At 40.6% G+C, this 26,663-nt stretch overlaps 1 long non-coding RNA gene and 1 pseudogene across 1 annotated transcript in view; one reads left to right on the top strand and one right to left on the bottom strand.

Annotated features, from left to right (window-relative positions):
- LOC147367007 (uncharacterized) overlaps window positions 1-26,663 on the top strand; it is a 71,412-nt gene that overhangs the window by 10,180 nt on the left and 34,569 nt on the right. The gene's annotated exons all lie outside the window — the stretch shown is intronic.
- Window positions 18,671-19,123, bottom strand: LOC147367008 (large ribosomal subunit protein eL36 pseudogene; annotated as a pseudogene).

Raw genomic sequence — 26,663 nt, 5'->3', positions numbered from 1 at the left:
TGCGATCCCATAGACAGCAGCCCACCAGGCTCCCCCATCCCTGGGATTCTCCAGGCAAGAACACTGGAGTGGGTTGCCATTGCCTTCTCTGCTGCATATCTGAGGTTACTGATATTTCTCCCAGCTATCTTGATTCCAGCTTGTGCTTCTTCCAGCCCAGTGTTTCTCATGATGTACTCTGCATAGAAGTTAAATAAACAGGGTGACAATATACAGCCTTGATGTACTCCTTTTCCTATTTGGAACCAGTCTGTTGTTCCATGTCCAGTTCTAACTGTTGCTTCCTGACCTGCATACAGGTTTCTCAAGAGGCAGGTCAGGTGGTCTGGTATTTCCATCTCTTTCAGAATTTTCCACAGTTTATGGTGATCCACACAGTCAAAGGCTTTGGCATAGTCAATAAAATATAAATAGATGTTTTTCTGAAACTCTCTTGCTTTTTCCATGATCCAGCCAATGTTGTCAATTTGATCTCTGGTTCCTCTGCTTTCTAAAACCAGCTTGAACATCTGGAAGTTCACAGTTCACATATTGCTGAAGCCTGGCTTGGAGAAGTTTGAGCATTACTTTACTAGATGTGAGATGAGTGCAATTGTGCAGTAGTTTGAGCATTCTTTGGCATTGCCTTTCTTTGGGATTGGAATGAAAACTGACCTTTTCTAGTCCTGTGGCCACTACTGAGAGTTCCAAATTTGCTGACATATTGAGTGCAGCACTTTCACAGCAGCATCTTTTAGGATTTGAAATAGCTCAACTGGAATTCCATCACCTCCATTAGCTTTGTTCATAGTGATGCTTCCTAAGACCCACTTGACTTCACATTCCAGGATGTCTGGCTCTAGGTGAGTGATCATACCATTGTGCTTATCAGGGTCATGAAGATCTTTTTTGTACAGTTCTTCTTTGTATTCTTGCCACCTCTTCTTAATATCTTCTGCTTCTGTTAGGTCCATACTATTTCTGTCCTTTATTGAGCCCATCTTTGCATAAAATGTTCCCCCAGTATCTCTGATTTTCTTGAAGAGATGTCTAGTCTTTCCCGTTCTATTGTTTTCCTCTATTTCTTTGCATTGATCACTGAGGAAGGCTTTCTTATCTCTTCTTGCTATTCTTTGGAACTCTGCATTCAGATGCTTATATCTTTCCTTTTCTCCTTTGCTTTTTGCTTCTCTTCTTTTTACAGCTATTTGTAAGGCCTCCTCAGACAGCCATTTCGCCTTTTTGCCTTTCTTTTTCTTGGGGATGGTCTTGATCACTGTCTCCTGTACAATGTCATGAACCTCCATCCACAGTTCATCAGGCAATCCGTCTATCAGATCCAGTCCCTTAAATATATTTCTCACTTCCACTGTATAATCGTAAGGGATTTGATTTAGGTCATACCTGAATGGCCTAGTGGTTTTCCCTACTTTCTTCAATTTAAGTCTGAATTTGGCAATAAGGAGTTAATGATCTGAGCCACAGTCAGCTCATGGTCTTTTTTTTTTTTGCTGACTGTATAGGGCTTCTTCATCTTTGGCTGCAAAGAATATAATCAATCTGATCTCGGTGTTGACCATCTGGTGATGTCCACATGTAGAGTCTTCTCTTGTGTTGTTGGAAGTGGGTGTTTGCTATGACTAGTGCATTCTCTTAGCAGAACTCCATTAGCCTTTGCCCTCCTCCATGCTGTACGCCAAGGCCAAATTTGCCTGTTACTCCAGGTGTTTCTTGACTTCCTACTTTTGCATTCCAGTCCCCTATAATGAAAAGGACATCTTTTTTGGTGTGTTAGTTCTAGAAGATCTTGTAGGTCTTTGTAGAACTGGTCAACTTCAGCTTCTTCAGCATTACTGGTTGGGACATAGACTTGGATTACTATGATATTGAATGGTTTGCCTTGGAAACGAACAGAGATCATTCTGTTGTTTTTGAGTCTGCATCCAAGTACTGCATTTCAGACTCTCTTGTTTACCATGATGGCTACTCCATTTCTTCGAAGGGATTCTTGCTCACGGTAGGAAATATAATGGTCATCTGAGTTAAATTCACCCATTCCAGTCCATTTAGGTTCACCGATTCCTGAAATGTTGATGTTCACTCTTGCCATCTCCTTTTTGATCACTTCCAATTTGCCTTGATTCATGGACCTGACATTCCAGGTTCCTATGCAATATTGCTCTTTACAGCATCAGACCTTGCTTCTATCACCAGTCACATCCACAACTGGGTGTTGTTTTTGCTTTGGGTCCTTCTCTTCATTCTTTCTGGAGTTATTTCTCCACTGATCTCCAGTAGCATATTGGGCACTTACTGACCTGGGGAGTTCATCTTTCAGTATCCTATCTTTTTGCCTTTTCATACTGTTCATGTGGTTCTCAAGGCAGGAATACTGAAGTAGTTTGCCATTCCCTTCTCCAGTGGACCACATTTTGTCAGAACTCTTTACCATGACCCGTCTGTCTTGGGTGGCCCCACATGTCATGGCTCATATATTCATTGAGTTATGTATATATATACACCCTAATATAAATATATATATAATACCTGGATGTATATAATGTTTCTAACTAATTACTGTGGGTTTGTTTATCATTGGTTTTAATTGGTAGTTAACATGCAATGCCTTAGAAGACTGTCTTTGTCATTGCCCACCCCCTTGTTATTTAATTTATACACAAGCATCTGAGAAGATGCTGCTTCAAAAAGACCGTGTGATCCATTTGTCATTCGTGAATTCCTGTGCAGTGCAGCCCCTGTCACCTTCACATTTCTCTGTAGGAGAGATGTTCAGGTACTAATGGTAAGTATTCTGTTGCATAGTGCAAAGGGCAGTCTCTTAACAGGGACAGTTGGGTATCTTAGGTAGAGCTTTTGCAGATTTTTTTTTTCTCCTTCTCTGAGAATGGGTATTTTGGTAGAGACTCTGCAACCAATGCAGGAGCCGTGGGTTTGATCCCTTGCTTGGGAAGATCCCCTGGAGATGGAAATGGCAACCCACTCCAATATTCTCACCTGGAAAACTCCATGGGCAGAGGAGCCTGGCGGGCTACAGTCCATGGGGTCGCAAGGAGTCAGACATGACTTAGCAACTGAACAAAAACAACCAATCTGCAACCTGGCCAACTCTGGCTACATAAATTACAGCCGTACCGGGCCTAAGTAATAGGAGGGTGAGTCCAGCATATTGTCCATTCTGTTTATAGTTCTATGAAAGTAAAAACCTGTTAAATGCAACTAACTCAAAGCAAAACAGTATACATACGAGCAGGATTGAAATGGCCATTGCCTATTTTTGAGTGATAATAAAGCCAAACTGAATTCGATTTGCTTATTCTAAAAGAGACCTTTCTGTTGTTTTCAGACAGGAAAAAACCACATGCAGAGCATGCAGGTTTTCTTCTGATGCCAGCTCTCAACAACCATATTTGCCCAGTTTTAGAATATGTTTGCTTTCTGTTAGTCTTTTCTGTTTCTCTAGTTGCGGCGAGTGGGGGCTATTCTTCATGCTGTGCTGGGGCTTCCCGTCGTGGTGGCCCCTCTCGTTGTGGAGCGTGGGCTCTAGGCACGTGGGCTTCAGAAGTTGCGGCTTGCGGGCCCTAGAGCATGTAGGCTCCAGTAGCTGTGGCTCACAGACTTAGTGGCTTTGCAGTGTGGGGGATCTTCCCAGACCAGGGATGGAACCCGTGTTTTCTGCATTACCAGGCAGGTTTTTTTTTTTTTTTTTTTTAACCACTGAGCCACCAGGGAAACCCCTCTTCTTTGCATTTTTACCAGCTGCAAACCATTAGTGTTTTGCAGAATTTCCTCATTTTCCTAAAACATCAGGATACCAGTCCTTCCTGACTTCCTTCAGCTCCTTGATTTCAGTGTTTGTCTCTACTGGGCTGTTCCCTTAGTACCCCCCTGCCTAGGTCAGACTTTAACTCTTTTGCATAAAAGTTCTAAATAGACAGAAATCTCCCACAGAGGAAGTCCTGAGTTGTCTATAGCTTCTCCAAGCTTTCATTATTTTCTAGGATCAGTTCAGCTGCTCAGTTGTGTCTGACTCTTTGCGGCCCCATGGACTGTGGCACACCAGGCTTCCCCGTCCATCACCAACTCCCAGAGCTTGCTCAAACTCATATCCATTGAGTCCGTAATGCCATCAACTCTAGGATACATTCAGTAATTTTTTTAGGATACATTCATTATATAGTGTTTATGGTCCCCAAGATTCCAGCTAACTTTAAGGGAGCCATGGATAAAGGCTTGTAAATAGCTTGTTTATCTTTCTGGGTCGAGATCAGCATCATGCAATGTATTGTTCCTAAGCACCTCTGGCAATGTCTAAAAATGTTTTCTCTTTTTATAGAAATCAAAGTCACTTTTTAAAAGCCTACCATCACTTTGAGTTTCTCTGCTGGTCTTAGGAAATCAGCTCTGGGCACCCTAAAAACTAATTTTGTTATCACCACCCATGGAAATGCCAGTTGGGCTCTGAGGAATTTACCTAAATGAGTCAACCTTTATGCATGCTTCGGTTCTGCTTATTTTTATTATCAAATTTTATCATTTATATTTTGTTTTCAGAATCCTATGAAGAAATGTCTCAACATTTCAATATTGACTTTTTAAGTGTCCCTCAATTTAAATATCTGAGCTTTTACATGTGTTCCAAAAGGCATTTCAGAACGAGGCTGCCTGAAGTTTACTTTGTTGTTGCTCAGTTGCCGGGTCGTGTCTGACTCTTTGCAACCCCATGGACTGCAGCACACCAGGCTTCTCTGACCTCCATCTCCCGGAGTTTGCTCAGATTCATGTCCATTGAGCTATCTGGCCATCTCATCCTCTGCCTCCCCCTTCTCCTTTTGCCTTCAGTCTTTCCCCAGCATCAGGGTCTTTTCCAGTGAGTCAGTTCTTTGCATCAAGTGGCCAAAGTATTGGGCCTTCAGCCTCAGCATCAGTCCTTCCAACGAATATTCAGGGGTGGTTTCCTTTAGGGTTCACTGGTTTGATATCCTTGCAAGGGATTCTCAAGAGTCTTTTCCAGCATCATAATTCGAAAGCATCAATTACTTTCACCACTAGACACATCCACAACTGAGTGTCGTTTCTGCATTGGCCCAGCTGCTTCATTCTTTCTGGAGCTATTAGTATTTGCCCTCCATTCTTCCCTGGTAGCATATTGGACACCTTCCAATCTGGGAGGGGCTTATCTTCCGGTGTCATTTTTTTTTTTTTTTTTGGTTTTCATACTTTTCATGTGGTTCTCCAGGCAAGAATACTGAAGTAGGCTGCCATTTCCTTCTCCAGTGGACCACATTTTATCAGAACTCTCCGGTATGACCCATCTGTCCTGAGTGGCCCTGCACAGCAATGCTCACAGCTTCATGGAGTTACACAAGCCCCTTTGCCACAACAAGGTTATGATCCATGAAGGAGAAGTTTACTTTAGAAACTGGCATTTATTTAATTCTTCTGGCGCTTCTGTGCTCCCTTGTCCCCCCCAAATACTATTTGAAATCTTAATGGATGATAATGTATACAGAAACACACCTGAAAAAAATAAGCTTGACATATCTGGGGAAATAGACTAGAAAACGTTGCTCATTTGAAATTCAGAATAAGCTTCTTTTGTCTTCTTGAGATTAGGGGCGTGGTGGATGGGAGGAAGGTAGGGGAGGAGGGCTGAGTAAGCTACACTACAGTTTTGCATGAGAAAATGTTGTACTTAAGAGAAATGAAGTATAGAGGTCAAGTACTATGCATGTACTCAGATGAGGCAACGTTGATATTAACCATGGAAGGTTGAATCCATTTTTAAAAACAAAGATTTGGGAGCTCACTCTTCTGGTCTTCTGAGCACACAGTGTCACAAAACTACAGCTTTCTGTTTACTCTTGTCTTTCCCATGAGGCTGTTAGTTCCTTTTTTTTTTTTTTTGTTAGTTCCTTAACTGTGTAACTTCAGTTCAGTTCAGTCGCTCAGTCGCGTCTGACTCTTTGCGACCCCATGAACTGCAGCATGCCAGGCATCCCTGTCCATCACCAAACGTAGCTTTATATATATATCATCCCTCCAACCCCATCCTTTGGAGGCTCCCATACCCTGTGTCTCTGAGATACTCTGGCCCAACCAAAACTGAGAAGAAGTAATTTTGTCTGCTGCATTTGCTAAGTTGGACTATATGAGTCCGGCCGTACAAAGGGCCATCTTCCCTGGCTGCATGAAAAAACTGTGTGCAGGAGAAAAAGAGGTAACATATCAAGGCAGGAGAGCTCAGAAGTCAAACAGGAGCCAGCCCCGAGGATACATGAAACCTTGAATACGGCTGAGCCAGTTTCACACTGTACTTCCTAGTTGTGTGTGACTGAATTTCCTGATTTGTCTCAGCTGGTTTAAATTTGACACCTATAACTTTGTTAACGGAGGTAAACTAAGGCAAGGATGAATTATCAGAAATTGAGTCAGGAATAGCAGAGGAACAGTGATTTGGAAAACACGTGCTCCAGCAAGCTGCAGGCCAATCTGCTGAAGGCTGTTTTATTGGCAGGGAGTGCAAAGAGAGGGATGGCCAACCACCATCCAAGCAATGAGTTCATTGCCTTGAGGATGGAGAGAAATCCTTGGTGGATATTCATTGGTCAGGAGATAAATCTCCGTTCTGTGAATCAAGTATTTATGGGAAACCATGACCAACCTAGATAGCATATTCAAAAGCAGAGACATTACTTTGCCAACAAAGGTTCGTCTAGTCAAGGCTATGGTTTTTCCTGTGGTCATGTATGGATGTGAGAGTTGGACTGTGAAGAAGGCTGAGCACCGAAGAATTGATGCTTTTGAACTGTGGTGTTGGAGAAGACTCTTGAGAGTCCCTTGGACTGCAAGGAGATCCAACCAGTCCATTCTAAAGGAGATCAGCCCTGGGATTTCTTTGGAAGGAATGATGCTAAAGCTGAAACTCCAGTACTTTGGCCACCTCATGCGAAGAGTTGACTCATTGGAAAAGACCCTGATGCTGGGAGGGATTGGGGGCAGGAGGAGAAGGGGACGACAGAGGATGAGATGGCTGGATGGCATCACTGACTTGATGGACGTGAATCTGGGTGAACTCTGGGAGTTGGTGATGGACAGGGAGGCCTGGCATGCTGCAATTCATGGGGTTGCAAAGAGTCGGACACGACTGAGTGACTGAACTGAATCTCCCAGTTCTTCGAAAGGCACATTCATGAGATTCTCTGTTCTCTATTTTTTCAGGTATATTTCACATTTTCTTAGACTGTGATATTTAGCTATCTTTTATAAATCAAATAACATTTCAGTGTTCCATTGACCAATGGTTCTTTGGGGACTTTTTTTCAGAATGAGAGGAGGTGTGGGACCCAGGTGATAATTTTAATGAACAAAGGATTCTTCCCAGATGTCTTTGCTCCTCTCAATCTGAAATATTTGAGTTGTTTTAAATTGTTTATACCTATTCTGCTATGTAAGCAATACTTTCATTGTTTAAAATTATTCCTCTTTTAATTCCTAGTAAATTGTATAAGAGCAAACTGGTAAACAAACACAGCTTCCTACAGTCAATTCACAGATAACGTCTATTCAATCCTGGGAGATTTGACAAATTAAAAAAAATTTTAAGTGACCACTTTTTTCTAAAATACTTACTTTTTTTAGATGCCAGGGATGTCACTTTGGCTGTTTGTCAATGAGTGCCACACTTTTTACTGGTGTTTTCATGTTTAAGCAACTTTAATAGGTTTTCTTCAAAATAGATAAACCCCAAACCTATAATGGGATGATCAATTTTTATGGCATATTCCTAAAAAAAAAAAAAAATATATAAGCATCAGTGTAAAAGCAACATGTGAGAAGCATTATGTGTTATTCTCATTAATTTAGTCTGCTAATAGAAAAGGTCAGAAAGAACCTAAATGTTCATCACACAGCCTCAATTAAATACATTATGACAAATTTAGAAAATGGAGTAAAATTTGCTGTTAAAAAGAATGAGGTAGAACGTATATGTGATGTGGGACACTTCTCAGGATAGATGTTGTGAAATAGCATTTTTCATTCATTCAAAAACTATTGAGCACTTTCTAGATGCCGGATGGTGTCTGAGCACTAGGGACACAGAATTGAAGATAGACAAGATCTCTGACATCCTCATGTCCACATTGGATCACATATTTCTATTTGTGAAGTTTATAAAAGTATTTCTCTAAGTATATATAAAAGTATAATTTTAAAATATGCTTGGGCTTCCCCGGTGGCTCAGCAGTAAAGAATTTGCCTGCCAATGCAGGAGACACAGGTTCGATATTTGAGGAACAGCTAAGCCTGAGTGGCACAATTATTGAACCTGTGCTCTAAAGAGGCCGGGGACCAAAACTGCTGAGCCCATGAGCTGTAACTACTGGAGCCCACGCCTGGAGCCTGTGCTTCACTATAAGGGAAGGAAGCCCCCACAATGAGAAGCCCGCTCACTGCAACTAGAGAGCAGCCCCTGCTCTCTGAAACCAGAGAAAAGCCCGTGCAGCAAAAAGACCCAACACAGCCAAAAATAAACAAAATCTTAACTAAAAAATTTGTAATGCTTATGTATGTATATGTACATATATACGTGTATATATAAACACTCATTTATATGTGTATATATAAAATGTTTGCTTTATAGTCTTCTTGAAGTATACCTAATAAAGTGTTACAGTGATTGCCTCTGGGGAAGGGAAGGGGAGTCTGACGTAAGAGGGAGCCTTCCTTGTCTACCATTTCTGTACCATACATATATATTATCTTTTCATCCAAAATAAATTAGTTTTCACCAAAAGTAAATTACTTTTAAAATAACTTTCCAATAATTACAGCCAGTATTTGTAACTGTCACTAAATATATAATCAATGTTAAGGTAGAAGAGTCGTCGCTGGTTGAAAAATTGTGGAACCATGACTAGAAATACTCATTTCCCAACAAATCTGCTTGCTTCTGTATGATCATATCTGGCATTTGATAATACTCAAAGTGAATAAAGAGTGCGCTGTAGAAACTGGAGCAAGAAGCAACCCAAATTAAAATCATAAACACAGAAGAAAGGCGAATGTTAATAATATTAAAGAAGTACAAATAAAGAATAGGCAGGAGAGAACTTTTCGTCCACACCAATAAAGCCAAAAAAAAAAAAAAAATGAGATACAGTGAGTTCAAGGGAGATTTAGGAGTCAGCATTAGAACAGTGGTCAGGTAGTCGAGCAATTTCTGGTACCAAATATTATAAGATCACAAACTCAGAAAGCAATTTATGAGAGGAAGAAGGACAAGTTCCTTCAGTACAAGGTGCTATGGAGCCTCTGCAGGAACAGAATGGACCCTCCACCCCAAATTTGGTTCTGATGTCAAGATTAATGGCGCCTCCATGACACCAAGAGGTATGAAACGTTTATTATTTTTCTAACAAGACTTTCTGGAGAGAGTAGAGGAGGCTCCCAAGTCGATTCAAAATGGCTTGAGAACAAGGAGAGGAGTGGTGTGGGTTTTATCATGGTTAGGGGTGAGGTCAGGGTGAAGCTTCTTGCAGTGAGATTTGAACTACCTGCTGGCACCAAGGAGGGAGCGCCTGAGCTGCCCATCAGCTTGCCCAAGGTTGGGACACAGGAGTAGGCTTACAAGCCTCAGAAGTCTATCATCATCAACCAAGTCAGACTACTGCACAAGGTCCAAAGAATTTAGCATCATTTTTCATTATTCCATTTTCATGTGGAGAAGATGGAATGGGACAGAAAATTCTGAATTTCTACTGCCTTATGTTTTAAGATTGGTAAAAAGGAAGTATGGCTCTGGAGAGAAAAAAGATACCCAATGGACAGTGTGAAAAAGGCATGGGAAAAAACGAGACAATTTGAAATGCCAGGCACTCTCAAACATGACGTAAGGGGTCTATGAATATGCAAGCAAGGTTACTAGTATGTCAGAAAGTGGCTACAGAATTTGAAGTTTGAGACAAAGATGGAAACTCATGGAAAAGGTTTTATACTAAAAAATAAAGCACCCTATTCATGTCAGTATTAAATTTGTTAATTTATATCCATTTCGCTTGGTAAATATTTGAGACGATAAAACCATTATAAAATCAAAGCTAGAAAATGTGTCTTGAACAAGATGGAAAACATGCTTTCTCCAGAAGAAGAGTAGGGAGGTCAGAGGTCAGTCAGATACAGAAATTCAGCAAGAAGGCAGTCAGTACACCAGGGCTCAGGCTCTGAAACAAGACAAGGCACACGTGGATCTCGGTCTTGCCACTTATCCCCTGAGTAACTTTGAGTCAATAAGTAACTTGATTTTTTTTTTTTCTTTTTTAAGTCTTAGTTACCTCCTCTGCAAGCTGGACACGAGACTAGGACTTATACAGTGGTTGTAAGAATTAAATAAGATAGTATATATAACCTACTGAGCACAGGGTGTGGAGTTCAACCAGTGCTGGTATTAACATTAATATAAAAGATTTTGAGAGTACTTGGCAAAAAGTGGAGAGTGAGGGTGGCTCTGTTTTGGAATATACATCATCTCTAATCCCCAGGACAACACTGCAAGGCAGATACCATTACTATCTCCACTTTACAGATGCTGAAAGAGAAACAAAGGTGTTCTATCACTGCTCCAAGATAGGTACCGGTGCCAGCATCCAAGTACAGGTCTTCATGGCGCCAAAGCCCCCAGGCTGTCCCATACTAAGATGCATTGCTTTGCTACTCATTAATGGATACGTTTCAAGTGAGACAGAAGAGGAGAAACAATGGCCCTTAGAAAGAATAGAAATGTGAAAGTTTACAAATGTGTATGAGTCAGAAGAATGGAACCAGAATATAAAATACATTCGAGAATTTTTTTTAAAAAAAGGATGGAAAAATAATGGCCATATGTATATTGTGTTTTTTTAAAAAACTGCAGTGCTTTTGGAAAATTTCTTGGCTAGGTGATAGAGGAAACTGTAAATATGTAAAATGTTAAGGACAGCTTTTATAATTAAAACCTGTGAGAAAGAGGTACGAAATGGCTTTAATAAAATTAAAGGTACTTTACCAGTAAGATAGTATTAGAAATGGAGTATCCTTTAAAGGCTTCTTGGTAAAGTTCTAACTAAAGCAGGTTTTAATGGCTATAATCTTTTAACTGTTTTGTTTTTTTTTTAAAGGAGAGGTTGGTACACAATAAATGGAAAGAAGGCATTTACCAAAACAACTCCACTTACCTCATTTCCACATCCTTGTTCTTTTTGTTGATTTGGTTGGTGGTGGGGGAGGGGGGGTGGTCTCTTCAAATGACTTTTCCAAGACAATCTCAAAGGACATCATTGTTATTTGGATATACATACAAAATTTATACCAATAGCAACTAATCTTGGTCCTAGTTTTTAATATTCCTTGCATCTCACAGCTTGCTCCTCACTTTAAATTCCTCAACATTTAGTTTCTAAAGAGCCACCATGTTTGGAATTGAGCTGCAGAAAGAATGTGATGAGAATACAACATGAAAACAGTAATTGTGTACTACAATTCCAGAATATTATAAAGGCTGGTCAAATAGCAAAGTCCAAGCAAGAGAACAAGTCTTGGTGTCCTGTCTTGTGGTCCACCTGCTTTTCATGATGCTCCCTGAGCTATAACCCAGCCCTCTCTCCATACTCCTCCCCTGTGTTGCTGCTGCTGCTGCTGCTAAGTCACTGCAGTCGTGTCCGACTCTATGCGACCCCATAGACAGCAGCCCACCAGGCTCCCCCATCCCTGGGATTCTCCAGGCAAGAACACTGGAGTGGGTTGCCATTTCCTTCTCCAATGCATGAAAGTGAAAAGTGAAAGGGAAGTCACTCAGTCGCGTCTGACTCTTCACGATCCCATGGACTGCAGCCCACCAGGCTCCTCCGTCCATGGGATTTTCCAGGCAAGAGTACTGGAGTGGGGTGCCATCGCCTTCTCCGCCTCCCCTGTGTTCTTAGACTCAAATCCAACAGAGAACTGTACTCCATGGTAACGCAGGCTCTCTGTAAAGACTTTACATCCATTTGGAAGCTATGGCTGAGGCAGGAGGATAGGTAAAGAAGAGAATTTTTCCACCTGACCTCCGTGGATGCTGGAGGCTTCCTGCTTATTTCTATAAAATGAATCCAGATTTATACAGAGTAGTTTTATATTGGGTTGGCCAAAAAGTTTGTTTGGATTTTTCCATAACCTTACAGAAAAACACAAATGAACTTTTTGACCAATCTAGTATTTCCACATTAGAATATAAAAGTAGAATAGACCTAATCTCCTCAGAGACACAATAAAATCAATTTATCAAGCTGGGTATCCTACTTGTTTATGTACTATTCAGTTCAGTTTGGCCGCTCAGTTGTGTCTGACTCTTTGCAACCCCATGGATTACAGCACGCCAGGCTTCCCTGTCCATCACTAACTCCTGGAGCTTACTCAAACTCCTGTCCATCGGGTCGATGATGCCATCCAACCATCTCATCCTCTGTCGTCCCTTTCTCCTCCTGCCCTCAATCTTTCCCAGCATCAGGGTCTTTTCAAATGAGTCAGCTCTTCGCGTCAGGGGGCCAAAGTATTGGAGTTTCAGCTTCAGCATCAGTCCTTCCAATGAACACCCACGACTGATTTCCTTTAGGATGGACTCCAATACTGAAACTCCAATACTCTGGTCACCTGATGTGAAGAGCTGACTCATTTGAAAGACCCTGATGCTGGGAAAGATTGAAGGCAGGAGGAGAAGGGGACGAGAGAGGATGAGATGTTTGGATGGCATCACTGACAGGATAGACATGAGTTTGAGTAGGCTCCAGGAGTTGGTGATGGACAGGGAAGTCTGGCGTGCTGCACTCCATGGGGTTGCAAAGAGTCAGACACGACTGAGCGACTGAACTGAACACAGTCAAAGGCTTTTGCATAGTCAATGAAGCATAAGTAGATTATTTTTGGAATTCCCTTGCTTTTTGTGTGATCCAGCGGATGTTGGCAATTTGATTTCTGGTTCCTCTGCCTTTTCTAAATCCAGCTTGTACATCTGGAAGTTCTGGGTTCATGTACTGCTGAAACCTAGCTTGAAGGATTTTGAGCCTAATCTTGCTAGCATGTGAAATGAATGCAATTTTATGGTAATTTGAACATTCTTTGGCATTGCCTTTCTTTGGGATTGGAATGAAAATTGACCTTTTCCAGTCCTTGGTCACTGCTGAGTTCTCCAAATTTGCTGGCATATCAAGTGCAGCACTTTAATAGCATCATTGGAAGGACTGATGCTGAAGCTCCAATACTTTGGCCACCTGATGCGAAAAGCCAACTCACTGCAAAAGACCCTGATGCTAGGAAGAGTTGAGGGCAGGAGGAGAAAGGGGTGACAGAGGATGAGATGGCTGAATTGCATCACTGACTCAATGGACATGTGTTTGAGCAAACTCCGGGAGATAGTGAAGGACAGGGAAGCCTGCCATGCTGCAGTTCATGGTGTTGCAGAGTCAGAAAGGACTTGGTGACTGAACAACAAAAACAACCATGTTGATTTTAACCATTTCAGTGAGTGTGTATCCAATTATAGTTTAATTCATTTCCCTAATGGCTAATGATGTTGAGCACTTTGTAATATGTTCATTTGTTTGCATATCTTCTTTAATGAGTTTTCTGTTAAAACTTTTTGCTTATTTAAAAACTTATTTTCTAAGACACATGTATCCCAGTGTTCACTGCAGCACTGTTTACAATAGCTGGGACATGGAAGCAACCTAGATGTCCATTGACAGATGCATTGATAAAGAAGCTATGGTACATATATACAAATGGAATATTGCTCAGCCAGAAAAAGAAACACAGTTGAGTCAGTTCTATAGAATGAGGTGGATGAACCTAGAGCCTATTATACAGAGTGAAGAAAGTCAGAAAGAGAAAGATAAATATCGTATTCTAACACATATATGTAAAATCTAGAAAAATGGTACTAATAACCTATTTGCAGGGCAGCAATGGGGATGCAGACATAGAGAACAGATCTGTGGACAGTAGGGGGAAGAAGAGGGTGGGAAAAATGGGGAGAGTAGCATGAAAACATACATACTACCATATGTAAAATAGCCGGTGGGAATTTGCTATATGACTCAGGCAACTCAAGCCAGGGCTCTGTGATAACCTAGAGGGGTGGGATGGGATGGGAGGTGGGAAGGAGGTTCAGGAGGGAGGGTACATACATATGCCTATGTCTGATTCATACTGTTGTGTTGCAGAAACCAACACAATATTGTAAAACTATTATCCTTCAATTAAAAATATACTTTTTAAAAATTAGATTTAAAAAAAAATTTGAAAGTACTTTATATACTCTGGATATAAGCCCTGTATCAGATGTAGGCCCTGAAATTGTTTTGTAGCAGTTTGTGACTTTTTTTTTCTTTTTTGCAAATATCAGATTTTTTTTTTAATTGAAATACAGTTGACTTACAGTGTTGTGTTAATTTCTGCTGTAAAGCAAAGTGATTCAGCCACATATATATACACATTCTTCTTTATATGATATTCCATTGTGATTTATCACAGATATTGAATACATCAGTTTCCTGTGCAATACAGAAGGACCTTGTTTATCCATTCTATATATTAATATAATAGTTTGCATTTGCTAACCCCAAATTTGGATTCCATCCCTCTCCTACCCCACTCCCCTTGGCAACCATAAGTCTGCTTTCTATGTCTGTGGGTCTGTTTCTGTTTTGTGGATACGTTCATTTGGGCCATATTTTAGATTCCATATATAAGTGATATCATATGGTATTTGTCTTTTTTTTATTTACCTCACATAGTATGATAATATCTAGTTCCATCCATGTTGCTACAAATGGCATTATTTTGTTCTTTTTCATGGCTTAGGCAGTACTCCATTGTACATCTGTACCACGTCTTCATACATTCATCTGCTAATGAGTGTTTAGATCGTGTCCATGTGTTGGCCATTGAGAATAGTGCTGCTATGAGCAGAGGGCTTCTCAGCAGGCAGGTCAGGTGGTCTGGTATTCCCATCTCTTCCAGAATTTTCCACAGTTTATTGTGATCCACACAGTCAAAGGCTTTCGCATAGTCAATAAAGCAGAAATAGATGTTTCTCTGGAACTCTCTTGCTTTTTCCATGATCCAGCCAATGTTGTCAATTTGATCTCTGGTTCCTCTGCCGTTTCTAAAACCAGCTTGAACATCAGGAAATTCATGGTTCACATATTGCTGAAGCCTGGCTTGGAGAATTTTGAGCATTACTTTACTAGCGTGTGAGATGAGTGCAATTGTGCGGTAGTTTGAGCATTCTTGGGCATTGCCTTTCTTTGGGATTGGAATGAAAACTGACCTTTTCCAGTCCTGTGACCACTGCTGAGTGTCCCAAATTTGCTGGCATATTGAGTGCAGCACTTTCACAGCATCATCTTTCAGGATTTGAAATAGCTCAACTGCAATTCCATCACCTCCACTAGCTTTGTTCATAATGATACTTTCAAGGCCCACTTGACTTCACATTCCAAACCTATATGCAGGTCAGGAAGCAACAGTTAGAACTGGACATGGAACAACAGACTGGTTCCAAATAGGAAAAGGAGTACGTCAAGGCTGTATATTGTCACCCTGCTTATTTAACTTATTATTTAGCTCTCTGTTCTGTTCCATTGATCCATTTTTGTGCCAATGCTACATTGTTTTGATTACTGTAACTTTGTGGTATTGTCTGAAATCTGACACAGGGTTATGTCTCCTGCTCTGTTCTTTTTTTTTTTTTCCTTCCAGATTTGCTTTGGCAATTCTGGGTCCTTTATAGTTCCTTAGAAAATTTAGGATTATTTTATTTATGTGAAAAATGTCATGGGTAATTTGACAGGAATGCTTTGGGTACTATGACCATCTTCACAATATTGACTCTTCCAGTCCAAGAGCGTGGGCTCTCTCCATTTTTTCTGAATCGTCTTCAATTTCCTTAGGGTGTCCCTGGTGGCTCAGATGGTAAAGCATCTGCCTGCAATGCAGGAGACCTGGGTTTGATCCCTGGGTCGGGAAGATCCCCTGGAGAAGGTAATGGCAACCCACTCTAGTACTCTTGCCTGGAAAATTCCATGGACAGAGGAGCCTGGTAGGCCACACAGTCCACTGGGTTGCAAAAAGTCAGACACGACTGAGCGACTTCACTTTCAATTTCCTTTATTAATGTTTTATAGTTGACAGCATATAAGTCTTCTACCTCCTTGACTACATTCTTCAGCCCAGTGTATCTCAGGTCTGGCTCTTCAGGGCACTGCCATACTGACCCCCAGTGGTGCCACGGCCAGACTTTGGGCCTAACCATGGTTTTGGTTGTTTCTTATCTGAACAACACAAGAGAAGGCTCTACACATGTACATCACCAGATGGCCAACACCGAAATCAGATTGATTATATTCTTTGCAGCTAAAGATGAAGAAGCTCTATATAGTCAGCAAAAACAAGACCAGGAGCTGACTGTGGCTCAGATCATGAACTCCTTATTGCCAAATTCAGACTTAATCGAAGAAAGTGGGGAAAACCACTAGACCATTCAGTTATGACCTAAATCAAATCTCTTACGATTATACAGTGGAAGTGAGAAATAGATTTAAGGGACTAGATCTGATAGATGGATTGGCTGATGAACTGTGGACGGAGGTTCATGACATTGTACAGGAAACAGGAATCAAGATCATCCCCAAGAAAAAGAAATGCAAAAAGGCAAAATGGCTGTCTCAGGAGGCCTTACAAATAGCTGTGAAAAGAAGAGAAGCAAAAATCAAAGGAGAAAAGGAAAGATATAAGCATCTGAATGCAGAGTTCCAAAGAATAGCAAGGAGAAATAAGAAAGCCTTCCTCAGCAATCAATGCAAAGAAATAGAGGAAAACAACAGAATGGGAAAGACTAGAGATCTCTTCAAGAAAATTAGAGATACCAAGGGAACATTTCATGCAAAGATGGGCTCAATAAAGGACAGAAATAGTATGGACGTAACAGAAGCAAAAGATATTAAGAAGAGGTGGCAAGAATACAAAGAAGAACTGTACAAAAAAGATCTTCATGACCCAGATAATCACAATGGTGTGATCACTCACCTAGAGCCAGACATCCTGGAATGTGAAGTCAAGTGGGCCTTAGGAAGCATCACTATAAACAAAGCTAATGGAGGTGATGGAACAGAATTCCAGTTGAGCTATTTCAAATCCTAAAAGATGATGCTGTGAAAGTGCTGCACTCAATATGTCAGCAAATTTGGGACACTCAGCAGTGGCCACAGGACTGGAAAAGGTCCATTTTCATTCCAATCCCAAAGAAAAGCAATGCCAAAGAATGTTCAAACTACCACACAATTGCACTCATCTCACATCTAGTAAAGTAATACTCAAAATTCTCCAAGCCAGGCTTCAGCAGTATGTGAACTGTGAACTTCCTGATGTTCAAGCTGGTTTTAGAAAAGGCAGAGGAACCAGAGATCAAATTGCCAACATCCACTGGGTCATTGAAAAAGCAAGAGAGTTCCAGAAAAACATCTATTTCTACTTTATTGACTATGCCAAAGCCTTTGACTGTATGGATCACAATAAACCATGGAAAATTCTGTAAGAGATGGGAATACCAGACCACCTGACCTGCCTCTTGAGAAACCTGTATGCAGGCCAGGAAGCAACCGTTAGAAGTGGACATGGAACAACAGACTGGTTCCAAATAGGAAAAGGAGTACGTCAAGGCTGTATATTGTCACCCTGCTTATTTAACTTATATGCAGAGTACATCATGAGAAACGCTGGGATGGAAGAAGCACAAGCTGGAATCAAGATAGCTGGGAGATCAATAACTGCAGATATGCAGATGACACCACCCTTATGGAAGAAAGTGAAGAAGAACTAAAGAGCCTCTTGATAAAAGTGAAAGAGGAGAGTTAAAAAGTTGGCTTAAAGCTCAACATTCAGAAAACGAAGATCATGGCATCCGGTCCCATCACTTCATGGCAAATAGATGGGGAAACAGTGGAAACAGTGTCAGACTTTATTTTTTGGGGCTCCAAAATCACTGAAGATGGTGATTGCAGCCATGAAATTAAAAGACGCTTACTCCTTGGAAGGAAAGTTATGACCAACAGAGACAGCATATTAAAAAGCAGAGACATTATTTTGCCAACAAAGGTCCGTCTAGTCAAGGCTACAGTTTTTCCAGTAGTCATGTATGGATGTGAGAGTTGGACTATAAAGAAAGCTGAGTGTCGAAGAATTGATGCTTTTGAACTGTGGTGTTGGAGAAGACTTATGAGAGTCCCTTGGACTGCAAGGAGATCCAACCAGTCCATCCTAAAGGAGATCAGTCCTGGTGTTCATTGGAAGGACTGATGCTGAAGCTGAAACTCCAATACTTTGGTCACCTGATGCAAAGAGCTGACTCACTGGAAAGGCCCTGATGCTGGGAAAGATTGAGGGCAGGACAAGGGGATGACTGAGGATGAGATGGTTGGATGGCATCAGTGATTCAATGGACATGGTTTTGGGTGGACTCCGGGAGTTGGTGATGGACAGGGAGGCCTGGCGTGCTGCGGTTCATGGGGTTACAAAGAGATGGACACCACTGAGTGTCTGAACTGTTTAATGAAATAGTATCACATCTATTAGTGAACCTGTCCTATAGAGTGTGATCAAATCACTCAAACTGGTAATGGGCCAGGTCTTTATCAGGGTGACAAAACAAGTTGTATGGACAGTTTTGTGGTTGCTTATAATAACACGTTTCTTTCTTTTTTTTTTCTGGAAAGATGTATTGTGCAGAGGAGAAGGGCTCGATCCTCTTGGCTGCCCCTTTCCTCATGGCGACCAGGACGTTGCTCAGCTCCTGTCTCTTCCTTTTGTCGCAGATGTGTGTCCCCACCCTTTACTTGATGAACTTGAGTGCCTACTTGTCCTTGGAGACCTAGAGCAGCTCCATGTCCTGTCGCTCAGAAGGGGTGAAGACCCACGCCTCCCAGATCATGTCCCGTATGAACTTGGTGTGTTCGGTGAGGCTCCCACAGCGGCAGCTGTGCCTCAGCTCGCTCACGTTCTCGGTCATCTTGCGGCCCTTGTTGAGGCCCACAGCCATTTGGTAGCACAGAGCCATGGCTGTTGTTCTTCAGTGGCTGCCGCAGCGGAAGTTGTAATAACGCTTAACAAATATATGTGCTGGGCAGAATTTGATCTAAGACTTACTTTCATTGTATCCTTTTAAACAAGGTTGTGGGGAAATAGCTAGCTATCATCCATGTTAAACTTAGTTTTTTATTGCCAGTAGAATCACTAAGAGCTGTACATGAAATCATTGTCTTGAATCAGCTGAAAATAATTGGATGTATATTTTTAACAGCATGAACATCTTTCCAGTTCCTGTAAAACACCTTAAAACACATGTTCTTCTTTCACCTCTTGGAAGGTCCACAGTGATTATCCAGATTCTTTGTCTTCCTGAAGCCTTTCCAGTCCTCTAGCAGATCCTATCTCCTCTCAGTTCTGATAGTATTAAATTGCATATCACTGCATTTCAAAATTTGTCTTTGTGGTTCACTTCATACCACTTGATAGACTAAGTTTCTTAAAAAAAATTTTTTTTACCTGTTTTACCCTTTCACCTATTTATGTCACCTCCCGCACTCTACTACCACTGGAACCATCAGTTCAGTCTCTATGAGGTCAGATTTTTGGTTTTTAGTTGTTGTTTTGTTAAATTCATGATTTAAGAGAGATCATGCAGTATTTGTCTTTGTCTGGCATATCTCACTTGGCATAATGCCCTCAAGGTCCATCATATTATCACAAATGGCAAGATTTCAATCTTTTTTTTTATAACTGGATAATATTCCATTATATATATATGTTTTTTTTTCACCTTATCTTTATCCATACAACTGTTGCTGGACACTTAGGCTGCTTCCATATTTTAGATATTGGAAATAATGCTGCAGTGCATTTGGGGATACATTTATCTGTTTGAGCTAGTGTTTTTATTTTCTTCAGATATATACCCAGATGTGGAATTGCTGTATCATATAGTAGTTCTATTTTTAATTTTTTGAGAAACCTCAATGCTGTTTTTAATAGTGGCTGCACAAATTGTCATTCCCACCAACAGTGCACAAGTGTTCCCTGTTCTCCACATCCTTGCTAATAACACTTGCTATTTTTTGCATTTTTGATAACAGCCTTTCTGACATGTTTGAGATAATAACTTTGTGGTTTTGACTTGCATTTCCCAGATCATTAGTGATGTTGACATTCTTTTTTAAACAATTTTTTAAACTGAAATGTTGATTTATGATGATGCCCTAGTTTGAGGTGTATAGCAAAGTAATACATATGTGTGTGTGTGTATTTCTTTTTTTTTCCCATTCTCTTCAATTGTAAGTTATTACAGATATTGAGTGTAATTCTCTGTGCTATATAGTAGGTCCCTTTAGGTTATCTATTTTATATATAGTAGTGTGTATATTTTAATCCAAACTTAATTTCTCTCTCCCCTTGCTTTTGGTAACCATAGTTTGTTTTCTAGGTCTGTGAGTCTGTTTTGTAAATAAGTTCATTTTGTGTGATGTTTTACAGCCCACATATAAGTGATATTATATGGTATTTGTTTTTCTGACTTACTCCACTTAGTATAATAATCTCTAGGTCCATGTATGTTGCTGCAAATGACATTATTTCATTCTTTTTTATGACTAATACTCTATCATGTATGTATACCATATATTCCTTATCAATTAATCTGTTCATGGACACTTGTTTCCATGTCTTGACTATTGTAAATAGTGCTGGAATGAATAATGGGACACATGTATCTTTTGGAATTATGGTTTTCTCCGGATATATGCCCAGGAGTGGGATAGCAGATTATATGGTAACTTCCTTTTCTAAATTAATTAATTAAAAAAAAAATACACACACTGCATGGCATGCAGGATCCCAGTTCCCCAAAAAGGAATCAAACCTGTGCCTGCTGCAGTGGACTGCCAGGGAAGTCCTAGCAGCTGTATTTTTAGTTTTTAAAGGAACTTCCATTTTGTTTTTCGTAGTGGCTGGATCAATTTACATTCCTACTGACAGTGTAGGAGGGTTTCCTTTTCTCCACACCTCTCCAGCATTTATTGCAGATATTTTGATGATGGTCATACTGACCCATGTGAGGTGACAGTTCATTGTAGTTTTGATTTGTACTTCTCTAATAACTAGTGATGTTGAGCAAATTTTCATGTACTTTTTGGCCATTTGTACATCTTTGGAGAAATGTCTATTACATCTTTTGCCCATTTAATGATTGGGTCATTTGGTTTTTGTATATTAAATTGTATGAGCAGTGTGTATTGTATATTTTGGAGATTAATCTCTTATTGGTCACATCATTTGCAAATATTTTCTTCCGAGCTCCACGTTCTCTTTTCATTTTTTTTTTAAAATTTCTTTTGCTATGTTGTTATTCAGTCACTAAGTCATATCTACCTCTTTGTGACCCCATGGACTGCAGCACACCAGGCTTCCCTGTCCTTCACCATCTCCCAGAGTTTGCTCGAACTCATGTCTACTGAGTTGCTGATGCTATCCAAGCATCTCATCTTCTGCCATCCCCTTCTCCTCCTGCCTTCAGTGTTTTCCAAGATCAAAGTCTTTCCCAATGATTGGCTCTTTGCATCAGGTGGCCAAAGTATTGGAGCTTCAATTTTAGGATCAGTCCTTCCACTGAATATTCAGGGTTGATTTCTTTTAGGATTGACTGGTTTGATCTCCCTGCACTCCAAGGGACTCTCAAGACTCCTCTCCAGCACCACAATTTGAAAGCATCAGTTCTTTGGCACTCAGCCTTCTTGATGGTCGAACTCTAACATTTGTACAGGACTACTGGAAAAACCATAGCTTTGACTATTCAGACCTTTGTCAGCAAAAGCTTTTAAGCTGAATTAGGTCCCATTTGTTTATTTTTGTTTTTACCTTCATTACTCTGAGCACTGAAGAATTGATGCTTTTGAACTGTGGTGTAGGAGAATACTCTTGAGATTCCCTTGGACTGCAAGGAGATCCAACTAGTCCATTCTGAAGGAGATCAGCCCTGGGATTTCTTTGGAAGGAATGATGCTAAAGCTGAAACTCCAGTACTTTGGCCACCTCATGTGAAGAGTTGACTCATTGGAAAAGACTCTGATGCTGAGAGGGATTGGGGGCAGGAGGAGAAGGGGACGACAGAGGATGAGATGGCTGGATGGCATCACTGACTCGATGGACGTGAGTCTGAGTGAACCCCGGGAGTTGGTGATGGACAGGGAGGCCTGGCGTGCTGCGATTCATGGGGTTGCAAAGAGTTGGACACGACTAAGTAACTGAACTGAACTGAACTCTGAGAGATGGATCCAAAAAGATATTTTTGTGATTATTTCAAGGAGTAATCTGCCTCTGTTTTTCCTCTAGGAGCTTTATAGTATCTGGTTTTACATTTAGGTCTTTAAACTATTTTGACTTTATTTTTGTGTGTGTGCTACAGTGTCTAATTTCATTTTTTTTTTACATGTAACTGTCCAGTTTTCCCAGCACCAGTTATTGAAGAGACTGTCTTTTCTCCATTGTATATTCCTGCCTCTCTTGTCTTAGACTAAATGGCCATAGGTGTGTGGGTTTATTTCTGGGCTTTCTTTTTTTTATTTCCCATTCTATTGATCTATATTTCTGTTTTTGCACCAGTACCATACTGTTTTGATTACTATAGCTTTGTAATATGGTCGGAAGCCAGGGAACCTTATTCCTCCAGCTCCATTTTTCTTTCTCAAGATTGCTTTGGCTATTCAGGGTCTTTTGAGTTTTCATACAGATTAAAGGGAAAAAAAATTGTTCTAGTTCTGCCAAAAATGCCATTGATAGTTTGCTAGGAAGTTCATTAAATCTGTGGATTGCCTTTGGTACTATACTAACTTCTAGAATACTGATTATTTCAATCCAAGAACATAGCATATCTTTCCATTGGTTTGTGTCATCTTCAGTATTTTCATCAACAACTTATAGTTTTTGAAGTACAGGTCTTTTGCCTCATTAGGTAGGTTTATTCCTAGGTATTTTATTCTTCTTATGTAGCAGTAAATGTGATTGTTTTCTTAATTAATATTTCTGATCTTTTGTTGCTAATATATAGCAATGCAAGAGATTTTTGAAGTATTGATTCTGTATCCTGCAGCTTTACTGAGTTCATTGATGAGTTCTGGTAGTTTTCTGCTAGCATATTTAGGATTTTCTGTGCATAGTATCATGTCATCTGCAAACAATAGCAGTTTTACTTCTTTTCAAATTTTATTTCTTTTTCATCTCTGATTGGTAGAATTCCAAAACAATGTTTAATGTGGCAAGAGTAGGGGTAACCTTGTCTTGTTCCTGATCTTAGAGGAAATACTTTTATCTTTTCATTATTGAGAATGATGTTATCTATGGATTTGTCATGTATGTTCAGTTCAGTTCAGTCGCTCAGTCATGTCCGACTCTTTGCGACCCCATGAATCACAGCATGCCAGGCCTCCCTGTCCATCACCAACTCCTGGAGTTCACCCAAACCCATGTCCATTGAGTTGGTGATGCCATCCAACCATCTCATCCTCTGTTGTCCCTTTCTCCTCCTGCCCTCAATCTTTCCCAGCATCAGAGTCTTTTCAAATGAGTCAGCTCTTCACATCAGGTGGCCAAAATATTGGAGTTTCAGCTTCAACATCAGTCCTTCCATTGAACACCCAGGACTGATCTCCTTTAGGATGGACTGTTTGGATCTCCTTGCAGTCCAAGGGACTCTCAAGAGCCCTCTCCAACACCACAGTTCAAAAGCATCAATTCTTCGGCACTCAGCTTTCTTCACAGTCCAACTCTCACATCCATACATGACTACTGGAAAAACCATAGCCTTGACTAGATGGACCTTTGTTGACAATGTAATGTCTCTGCTTTTTAATATGCTATCTAGGTTGATCATAACTTTCCTTCCAAGAAGTAAGCATCTTTTAATTTCATGGCTGCAATCACCATCTGCAGTGATTTTGGAGCCCAGAATAAAGCCAGCCACTGTTTCCCCATCTATTTGCCATGAAGTGATGGGACCAGATGCCATGATCTTTGTTTTCTGAATGTTGAGCTTTAAGCCAACTTTTTCACTCTCCACTTTCACTTTCATCAAGAGGCTCTTTAGTTCTTCACTTTCTGCCATAAGGGTGGTGTCATCTGCATAAGTGAGGTTATTGATATTTCTCCTGGCAATCTTCATTCTAGCTTGTGCTTCTTCCAGCCCAGTGTTTCTCATGATGTACTCTGCATGTAAAATAAGCAGGGTGACAATATACAGCCTTGACGAACTCCTTTTCCTATTTGGAACCAGTCTGTTGTTCCATGTCCACTTCTAATTGTTGCTTCCTGATCTGCGTACAGGTTTCTCAAAAGGCAGGTCAGGTGGTCTGGTATTCCCATCTTTTTCAGAATTTTCCATAGTTTATTGTGATCCATACAGTCAAAGGCTTTGGCATAGTCAATAAAGCAGAAATAGATGTTTTTCTGGAACTCTCTTGCTTTTTCTATGATCCAGTAGATGTTGGCAATTTGATCTCTGGTTCCTCTGCCTTTTCTAAAACCTGCTTGAACATCTGGAAGTTCACGGTTCACATATTGCTGAAGCCTGGCTTGGAGAATTTTCAGTATTACTTTACTAGGTGTGAGATGAGTGCAATTGTGCGGTAGTTTGAACATTCTTTGGCATTGCTTTTCTTTGGGATTGGAATGAAAATGGACCTTTTCCAGTCCTGTGGCCACTGCTGAGTGTCCCAAATTTGCTGGCATATTGAGTGCAGCACTTTTACACCATCATCTTTTAGGATTTAAAATAGCTCAACTGGAATTCCGTTCCATCACCTCCAGTAGCTTTGTTCATAGTGATGCTTCCTAAGGCCCACTTGACTTCACATTCCAGGATGTCTGGCTCTAGGTGAGTGATCACACCATCGTGATTATCTGGGTCATGAAGATCTTTTTTGTACAGTTCTTCTTTGTATTCTTGCCACCTCTTCTTAATATCTTTTGCTTCTGTTACGTCCATACTATTTCTGTCCTTTATTGAGCCCATCTTTGCGTGAAATGTTCCCTTGGCATCTCCAATTTTCTTGAAGAGATCTCTAGTCTTTTCCACTCTATTGTTTTCCTCCATTTCTTTGTATTGATGACCTTTATTATATTGAGGTAGGTTCCCTGTATTCCCACTTTGTAGAGTTTGTTTTTCTTTTAATCATAAATGGATGCAAGGAGATTCAACCAGTCCATCCTAAAGGAGATCAGTCCTGGTGTTCACTGGAAGGACTGATGTTGAAGCTGAAACTCCAATATTTTGGCCACCTGATGCAAAGAGCTGACTCATTTAAAAAGACCCTGATGCTGGGAAAGATTGAGGGCAGGAGGAGAAGGGGATGACAGAGGATGAGATGGTTGGATGGCATCACTGACTCAATAGACATGAGTTTGAGTAAACTCCAGGAGTTGGTGATGGACAGGGAGGCCTGGCATGCTGCAGTCCATGGGGTCACAAAGAGTCAGACACGACTGAGCAACTGAACTGAAATGGATGTTGAATTTTATCAGAAATTTTTTCTGCATTTCTTGAGATGATCATATAGTTTTTATTCTTTAGTTAATATGGTGATTGATTTTTTGACACTGAAGAATCCTTGCATCCCTGGGATAAATCCCACTTGATCATGATTTAGTCACTAAGTAGTGTCTGACTTTTTATGATCCCATGACTACACAGCATGCCAGGCTCCTCTGTTGTCCACTCTCTCCCAGAGTTTGCTCAAACTCATGTCCATTGAGTCAGTGATGCTATCTAACCATTGTATCCTCGGCTGCCCCCTTCTCCTTTTGCCTGCAGTCTTCAACTACCAGGGTCTTTTCCAGTGAGTTGACTTTTCACATCAGGTGGCCAAAGTATTACTGCTTCAACTTCAGTATCAGTGCTTCCAATGAAATGAATATTCAGGATTGAGTGCCTTTAGGATTTATTGGTTTGGTATCCTTGCAGTCCAAGGGACTTTCAAGAGGATTCTTCAACACAATTGGAAAGCATCAGTTCTTGGACGCTCAGCCTTTTTGGTGGTCCGACTCTCACATCCATACATGACTACCAGGAAAATCATAGCTTTGACTATACAGACCTTTGTCAGCAGAGTGATATCTCCGCTTTTAAATACGCTGTCTAGTTTTGTCACAGCTTTCCTTCCAAGGAGCCAGTGTCTTTTAATTTAATGGCTCCAGTCACTGTCCACAGTGATTCTGGAGCCCAAGAAAATCTGTGACTGCTTCCATGTTTTGCCCTTCTCTTTGCCATGAAGTGAGGGAGCAGATACCATGGTCTTAGTCTTTTGAATGTTGAGTTTTAAGCCAGCTTTTTCACTCTCCTTTTTCACTTTTATCAAGAGGCTCTTTAGTTCCTCTTCACTTTTTGCCATCAGTATGGTATCATGTGCATATCTGAGGTTGATGTATCTCTCAGCCATCTTGATTCCAGCCTGTGATTCATCCAGTCCAGCATTTGTATGTGGTACTCTACATTTAAGTTACATAAGCAGGGTGACAATATACAGCCTTATCTTACTCCTTTCCCAGTTCTGAAT

This window comes from Bos grunniens, chromosome 8 (assembly GCF_055505025.1).
Source record: "Bos grunniens cultivar Pamir isolate PY7600 chromosome 8, Bosgru_T2T1.0, whole genome shotgun sequence".
NCBI classification, from domain to species: domain Eukaryota; kingdom Metazoa; phylum Chordata; class Mammalia; order Artiodactyla; family Bovidae; genus Bos; species Bos grunniens.
The sequence above is the reverse complement of the archived record's forward strand: the minus strand, read 5'-3'. Positions and strand labels throughout refer to the sequence as shown.